This window comes from Acyrthosiphon pisum, chromosome A2, assembly GCF_005508785.2.
Source record: "Acyrthosiphon pisum isolate AL4f chromosome A2, pea_aphid_22Mar2018_4r6ur, whole genome shotgun sequence".
NCBI classification, from domain to species: Eukaryota; Metazoa; Arthropoda; class Insecta; order Hemiptera; family Aphididae; genus Acyrthosiphon; species Acyrthosiphon pisum.
The window spans coordinates 23,841,368-23,850,479 of NC_042495.1; the positions used below are offsets into that span (position 1 = coordinate 23,841,368).

Genomic DNA, 9,112 nt, shown 5'->3' on the forward strand with positions numbered 1-9,112 from the left:
TTATGGTTTTTTCCTACGTGAAATTTTGACACGCGTCATTTTACCTATTTTCATTTTAGACCAATGATGAATATTTACCGAGATATTGGGAAATAACAAAGAGATAACTAATAGAAATTACTTTTTAAGAGTTATTTCTATATTGAGAGACGCGTTACAGTTTCGAATTATTAAGTACCTACCTACCTATTGCGAATTGAAAAAAATATTTATGCAGCAGCGGTGGGCTGGCAGATCGGGTGATTAAGAAATTTCCCGATGGGCCGGTCTAATAATCGAATTATGGGGACGACCGGCAAGGGCCGGACAAATTGGTTGTTTAAGTACCTAACTTATTATGATATTTAAATTATCATAATAGTTTTTGGTCAATTTAAATTTTAAAATGTATAGAATTTAACATAAATAATAAGTCAAAACGATAATAATCATACCTAAAATTATATTTTACCGTTCTAGGAAACAGTAGGTATTTGTATAAATAGAAATTTCGTTGCCCCCTGCAGGCCACGGCCGCCGTGTTATTTGTAATATACGATATAATTCCATGTATATTTTTTTATTATTGTTATATTATTTAAAAATATTCTGTTTTCGTCCGCGACTAACAAGACTGTCATCTGTGATATTACTGATATTATATAAAATATAATTATTAGTTTATTTGTATTTTGTATTGTCAAATGGAAATATGACTTTCCAAGCAATGTAAACAATCATAACCTCAGCTTTTTAAAGGTAAGTCTAATCAATTTTTAAATAATGTTATATTATAATTTATAGTTAACTTATTGTTAAAAGTCAATAAGTTATAATCTGTATAGGTACAATTATTATTATTAAAAAAGGCGAGTAAGTGGATGTCGTTCTGCTGTACAGTAGGTTACAAGTGGGTCACTGTATAATGGAGGGTATTAAATTTGAATTCAATGATATATAATATCACTGTTTAAGAAAAACGATTCTGAGGGGAGACGTCTAGGTATAAGACATATGATATACTTACCTATGGTCATTAAAAAAAATTGACCTATAATAGGTACCTATAATAAATTCCAAATTAATCATATCACAATATCCATTAGGTACGTAAGTACGTTTAACGCGTTATACATCAAAAACAAACAATAATACTATCATAGATATATAACTATTAGAATACATCTATTAACTACTATTCATAAAAATAAAAATATTTTTATTGAAACAAATAACAACATTTAGGTATTTATATGTTATATAATCTGACATCATGTTGGTGAACGGGCTCGTTTCCGTGTTTCTATGTTTAAATTTTAGAAAAAAATTTCTTCATAGGTACAACGTTTACTATGTTAGGTAGGTACTTCGTAGATTAGATGAATTGCGGAAAAAAAGTCCACTGAAAAAAAGCCCAGATATATAAATATAAATATAAATATGAACACAATATTATGTATACGTCATGATACATGTTGTTAAATGTATAAGTCATAAGTCAAAAAACATAAGTCTTAGGTATCATTTAATTTTACAAAACTTTTTTGTTTATTTTGAAAGTCGAATACTTAGTCAAATAACAAGAAAATATAAAATCGATATGCCATTCCCTCTAAAATATTATTCTCGTTCTTTTTTGTGATGGGTGATTTTACTCTAAGATTACTAAATATAAAATTATATATAAAAAAAAATAAAAAATGATTCTGCGTAAATACGAAAGAAACGACATATTATCATTGTGCGCTACCATTATTTGAATAATTAACATATATGAGTGATTTTGTATAGTGTGATAGCTGATCATGATAACAGGGTCGGTCATCTTACAGCCGTTCGGATTCTCCGTTTCTAGACGCTTGTTTTTTATCTCCTACCATCGTCGGTGCGCGTCCCGTTAAATAAAATTATTACTCATTAAATTCCTTACAATTGTAAGTTTTTACAAATTGTTGTTTTGTACTTAGGTATTATATTGTACTTTTGTGTGCTACCATCGACCATCAACACCGTTCGCCGTCGCCGTCTCCAGGTGCCAAATTTCCAAGTTCCAACCTACACTATACAGTGCCGCACAGCCACAGGTTCATAATAATCAGTATTTTACTTCTTATAATTACAGGGTGATTTTTAAAACAATTATACTTTATAGATACAGACAAATGTTTTAAAGATATCAAATGCAATAAAAATATTTATTTTATTATTCATTATAATAAATATTACATTACAATATATTATAGATATACAATCTTATAATGATAATCAATGTTTAAAAGAAACAACATTTTTTAATTCGTCTAAATAATTAGGGCCCTTGACGTTATTGGTGAAGGGGCTGCCCAGGCACCCCCGGCATCCCCTGTGCGCACAGCTATGATTTTTGTACTACTTGAGAAGTTTAATTAAATATAATTTTAGATTGGTTGTTTTAATTAAATATTCAAAAATGTAAATTTCGAGTGCATTTATATTATAATTATTATTTAGATACATAAAAATTATCAATAAAAAATATTTATTATATTATTCCCCCATTTTGGTAGGCAGTACTAATGTGGTGCCAATGTGATTTATTTCAATACCTAGTACTCTGTTGATCAGTGATCACGGCAACTGATATCAGCTTGTTTTTAATTCTTTATTTATTTTAAGTACCATACGTCTATACTATACAGTCCACTTAACCTAAGACCCAAACAGTAAGGCATACATTTTAAATACATTTTTTTGATTTTATTTTTTATTTTGCATTTCAAAATTGCCTAGTTTTCTCTGATTTCAATTTAAAATAATGCGCCTATTGCGATTAAATCAAAAAATATGCCCGTATCAATCGTCCAGCAGAACAGGGGAAAAGAAAAATACGTAAGAGTCAAATTGTCAGAACCCACGGTTTGTAAAGGTAGTGAAAGCATTACCATTAGATTACAAGGCATACAAAAGCGTTAGAATGACTACTGTAATTTTCAAAGATTGGCTAATCAAGTAATAACAGTAGTACACAATTTGAATTTTTCATTTTTATTCATAGTAAAAATCAAACCCATCAGTTAATTAACACATTTTAAATTGGTCCCAAAGTGTTCCCAATATACAGCTTCTACTGTATTTAATTAATGTTCTTAATTAGTGACAAATAAAAAGTATTCCATTAGATGCTGTTAAACTAGAAAACCTTAAGTTATAAACTGTACACAGATTGTTGCAATTATTATAAATAATATCTCTGTGTAAACCAACTTCTGTCTCATTTTGATTGAGATATAACTTGTAGAAAAATCAGTTTCTCAATGTGCCAACCTCTTCACTATACATTCTAAAACAAACAAACTATATTGCTTATTTTTACGGGCACTCAATGTCTCAATACTAGCCCACTTGTAACAATATCGAATAGACTATTTAAATTAATTTTAATACAGTTACTGATTTTAACTAAACAACATTAAAGGAAAGAACATATAATTAGATACATACCTACCTATATAGGATTCAACAATATTTTATTAAAAAGTATATTGTACAAACCATCTCAAAACAATATCATTTTAGTAACCAACGGTTACTAACCGTGTACAAAAATTATTCCATAAAATTTTAGAATCATTTCATTTCATCCAGCAAACTTTGCTCTCGATATTTTTTTTTCTGATTTCAATTTAAAATAATGTATTGATTTTATTATTTTTTCATAGAGGATTGTTAACTATATTTATCGATAATTATAATTTATTTTGAAATGTATTTTTTAGCTTAAAGGCATTCATACTTTAATATACAATTCTCAATGGAAAATACAAATCAAATACCAGATTCCAGAAGATGTGAACCAGTCAAATTGTATAAAAAATCATCTTTTGTAGATATATATGAAAGTTTGCAGTCCTTATGGAAGTAAGTGGTCAGTAATTAAATCTCTTAGATAAATATTAATAATGATTTTTTTGTCTTTAGTGGTGAGTTTTTTTGTGACATTAAACTACAAACGGATGATCAAAAAATAATATCTGCACATAAAGTGGTTTTATCAGCAGCTAGTCCGTATTTCAATGCATTGTTCACAAATTTTGCAGGAAGGTATCATGATCACATATTTATGAAACAGTTTGACTCAACTGCTTTACTGCTCTTAGTGAACGTTATTTATTCAGGACAAATCGAGGTCACTGGTAATAATAGATAATGTTTGATTTAACTATAGAAAAAAAATTATTAAAATTATTTATTTCTTAAGATTTTGCTACCGGTTGCAGACCTCTTGCAGTTACAAGGAGTAAACGAGGCTTGTTGTGATTTTTTACAGTCACAGCTCTATCCTACAAATTGTATCGGTATTAACACAATAGCTGATGTACATAGCTGTACAAAATTGATAATAAGTTCAGTAATATATATTCATAAACATTTTTCGTACGAAATATAATTTATTTTTATGATTCTATAAGGATATTTTATTTATTATTATTTATTTTGTTTCTTAGAGAAGTTGTTGGTGGTTACAAATTCCTATCCTTATCATTGAAACAAGTAATTAAGTTGATATCCAGTGATAGACTTCCAGTATCATCTGATGAAAAAGTAGGCAAACTAAAATTGAATATTGAGGAAGGAAAAATTCAGGAACCTTCTAATATGTAATATTGAGTAGTCTAATTTATAGTTGATTAATTGTTTTAGGTATTTGAAAGTGTTATTAGTTGAGTAAAATATGATTTGGGTTCAAGACAATGTGTTTTATCCCAATTAATGGCAACATGTACGATTACCATTAACATCGAAGGATTACATATTAAAAAATGTACCTGAAGAACCTCTTATAAAGAATTGTTTAAAATGTAAGTTTTCTCTTAAATATGCTTTCATTGCGAATTAATTTATATATTAGATAATATATATTAATTTATAATTTTTTAGGTTGTCATTTTGTATTGGAGGCATTAAATACACTCGAATCAGAAGAGCTTATTCCACAAAGCATCCAGAATAAACCCAGACATGGAGAAAAAGTATAATTCTGTATAATTTATTTATCTTTCGAATGCATTTAATAATTTAATTATTTCAGGTTATATTAGTTGTTGGTGGAAATAGGTCTAGAAGAAGAAATAGTTTAGAATGGTTTGATACACGAACGAACCTATGGCATTTTGGACCAGAATTGATTTCAAACTTTAGAAGAAATAGTCTAGTTGTAATGAACGATAAAATTGTATTTGTTGCGGGTGGCTATTTTAGTGGTTTATCACAATATTATCAGAGTCTTTTTACGCTAGATTTATCTTTAGAATCGCTTTGTTAGCAATGATGTGTGGACATAATAGTTGAACGACAAACGTTCGGAGCTGGTGTAATAAACGATAATATCTATGCCGTAAGTAATGTTGAATCATAATTTATTAGTTTAATCATTGTATGTGTTAAAAAGCACGTACCAATAAATTATACATTTCATTTAAGGTAGGCGGATGGAGCTTTACAGATGGTCATTGCAGAAGTGCAGAAGTTTATAACTACAATACTCAAACATGGCATATGATATCAAATATGTCTACTAAAAGATCTTCATGTGCGGTTGGAGTCCTGAATGATCTGTTATATGTGGTATATTTTTTAATGATTTTAATTTTGTATTATATTTGCTATAATAATAATTGTAATTGGTATAATAAAATTCTCTTAAGAATCGCGTAGTATACCTACAAAATAAAATATTTTGATAAATTCAAAATTTAAATTGATATGATAGAATAAGCTAATAAAAATATTTATCTATATACCACTTCAATTCAATGATTTAATAATTTCATCAGGAACTGATTAATTTTCATTGATCCTCAAACCTACCCACATATCAGAAGTACAAAAACTCTATTACATTTTTGTTACAGATTAATGTAATACAAAAAGTATTATTATTATCTTGTTTAATATGACCTTACTTATAAGCAGTCTTATAAAAAATACTTTTGAAAAAGTATTAAGATACTAATACTAGTATTCGAATAAAAAAATTTTAAAATTACTTTTAAAATATTGTTATAAAAATGTATTTTATGAATACTCACAAAGTCTTTGAATAAAAAAAAACAAGTATTTTTTTAAAATTTTATGCAGTATATATGTATATTTTACACCAGTATAGGTATACCTATTATGTTACTACTTACCATATATTTTCACAATTACTATTTAGTATGACATGTCTGACTATTTAGAGATAAAAACATGTTCACATATTTCATTCTGCATTTGGATATATTTCAACTATTATTGATTAAATTTTAATGAAAAAAACAAAATAAAAAGTGGTATTAACTATTAATATGGAACTATTTTAAGAGTATTAGATTTTTAGTTTTCTTATACAATTCCAATACAGAAACCATATAAATCATAGTTATTACCTACTTTTACTATACAAAAACATAATACTAGTTTTCAACGAATACAATATTATTTCAATGATGCCATATTTATGTGAAAAATAATAAATTAAAATTGATAAAACGAATTTTATGGTATTTTAATACAAGTATTTAAATTTTGTTAAAAACATTTAAAAAGTGTTCAAAATACTTAAAAAATTGTATTTAGAATACCAAATAAATACTTCAAAAAGTCATAAAGGCTACAGTCATAACTAAGAAACGAGATTTTCACCACATAAAAAGGAAAACTTTGGCTGTGCAACGTAGTTTTTATTTTTTTGATATCACTTGTATGAAAAAAATTCTTACTGTTTCAAAAACCATTATTGTTTGTGTTTTTCAAACTTGAAAAACTTTTTTCATATAAATGATATCAAAAAAATAAAACAATGTTGCATAGCCAAAGCTCTCCTTATTTATGTAGTGAAATTCTAGTTTTAGCCTTCTCGGTTCTTTCCCACGAAAACAATTTTTGCTGTGTTGTACATTTGTAAGACGCAGAAAACACATGCGAGTGTAGCGTCCTCTTAATTATTTAAGTTTCATTAAATAATGATTCCTCCAAACTTGATAAGGATTCATTTTTAATACCTAAACATTTTGGTACCTGTGTAATATTGAAATTGATAATATATAATAGATAAACTTTTGTAACTAAAAATAAAAATATTTAGTTCATTGAACTTCTTATTAATATGTTCTCAACTACTTTCATTGAATATATTATTTAATAATATTTTATTCCGGGATTTCTTTAAATGCATTTTAACTGGCCCGCAGACTGAGAGAAAAAGCCAATTTTATTTATTTTGAAATAAAATATTTTTGGCCAACCGGCTTATTATAATAAATATCATGTACTTTGAATTTTTATGGCCCTCGAGAATTTTCCGAATTCTTAATGTGGCCCGCGGAAAAAATTAATTGGTGACCCCTTCTATAGCACATCTAAATGTTCCACGAACAAGTGCAGGTAACTTCTCTTAGAATTATTCTAATCTATTTTATGAAACATTTTTTTTTTTTTTTTTTTATTAAAGAAGCAGTCGCGTTAGATGGTTTATTGTATGTCGTCGGTGGAATGGACAAATCCTTTAATTTGGATCATTTAGAATTTTACAACCCAAACACCAATACCTTTACCATGGTCACAGTAAAATGGAATATTATGCGGTTTTCACCTGGATTAGTAGCCATTAATAGGCCACAACATTTTACAACTCGTTAGCATTCATGATTTTTTTTTGTATAAATGTTTTCATATATTGCTTTATTGTATCTTACACTATATATAGGTTATACAATTCATGAATTTTTTTCTTATATAAATATTTTCCTATATTGTATAATAATACCTATATTTATTGTAATTTTTTTTAATTCTATAACTTTGAAAGTTTTATTAAAAGGTTCTCGTATTATCTTTATCAATATAATGATAATTTGCAGATGATTGTCTAGCTAATAATGTATATGTTTAATTTCTATAGCCAACAACTGGACTTTTGAATAAGGTATTTTCATAAGTAGTTAATTATGTAACCAAAAAAACTATAAAATATATACCTAAACACAATATTCTTTAAAGATATTTTGTTCAAGTTTGGATCAAATTAGAGAGGTATTTAAATGGAGAATAAATATTTTGATTATCATGTCTTAAATTAAAAATAAATTATATTTGTGGACACTTGGAATTATTAAAGTATATAAAATTTAATATTTATACATCCAATGCCATTTTCAATAAATTAATAATCATTATAATATATTTTATTTGAAACAGATTACTGTTATAAGAAAAATAAATAAAATACAAAGAATATTTAAAGCATTGGTTCTCTTTTCAAAAGCAAGCGTGTGCTGAAAAGAGAGAGTTTGTGATACAAGTAGTCATAATTTTAAATAATAATAGTGCTAATATAGTTATTGAAATATAATAAGAAAGAAACTAATCATAACGGAAAAGGTGGGCAAGTTAATGAAAAAAATTAACTCAAGTTAAGAGGACACAAGATCGATAAATTATAAGTTAACAGTTAACATATTATAAATTTAACTCAATAAGTTGAAAGTTATTATAGAAAAAAATATGAACTTAACTCAGTTTAAAAAAAGTTAATCTATTTTATTTTTTAATTAGTTTGTAAATCACATAAAGAAAGAATGAGTCTTTCTAGTTTCTAATTTATAAATTATAAAAAACAATTTTATTGAACTTTTATCATTATGTACACTGTTACCATTTTACTTTTACTTTTCTATTATTTACTAATTTAACTATACTCATCTCAAATTAATAATTTAACAAATATATTGTTTTATATCGTATAGAAATTGAATGTCATAATACTTGAAGATGAGTACATGACCTTCATATATATTATAAGTTATGCAACATTAAAACATAACATTTGTCAATTTGTAATTTAAAATTATTAATTTTATTAAAAACATTTATAATTGGACTCACATAACATATAATTCATAACTTAATAAAATAAAATAATATACACAAAATTATGTTATCAAGCTAACGTTTGTGTTTTTCTATTGGATTATTTTAATTTTATACTGATATAGTAATATTTACGGATAAACGAAAAATGTCAAAACGTTTTCAACTTGATGGATTTTTTTAAAATCAACGGGGAAAAGGTAAGTTATTTCAACTGTAAATTAAACTAGCTGAGTTCATAAGT

The 9,112-nt window shown here is 26.3% G+C and overlaps 1 long non-coding RNA gene across 2 annotated transcripts; it reads left to right on the plus strand.

The window, feature by feature from the left end:
* Nucleotides 1–1,804: 1,804 nt before the first annotated feature.
* On the plus strand, nucleotides 1,805–7,763 carry LOC103308911. Of its 2 annotated transcripts, none has more exons than XR_003839620.1 (10): nucleotides 1,805–2,063; nucleotides 3,735–3,876; nucleotides 3,937–4,151; nucleotides 4,217–4,361; nucleotides 4,464–4,560; nucleotides 4,660–4,817; nucleotides 4,897–4,988; nucleotides 5,048–5,353; nucleotides 5,444–5,583; nucleotides 7,451–7,763. It is a non-coding gene; the product is annotated as an uncharacterized LOC103308911 (long non-coding RNA). The 2 variants fall into 2 exon arrangements; XR_510560.3 differs by having other exon boundaries at nucleotides 1,806–2,063; nucleotides 5,440–5,583; nucleotides 7,451–7,758.
* Nucleotides 7,764–9,112: the final 1,349 nt, after the last annotated feature.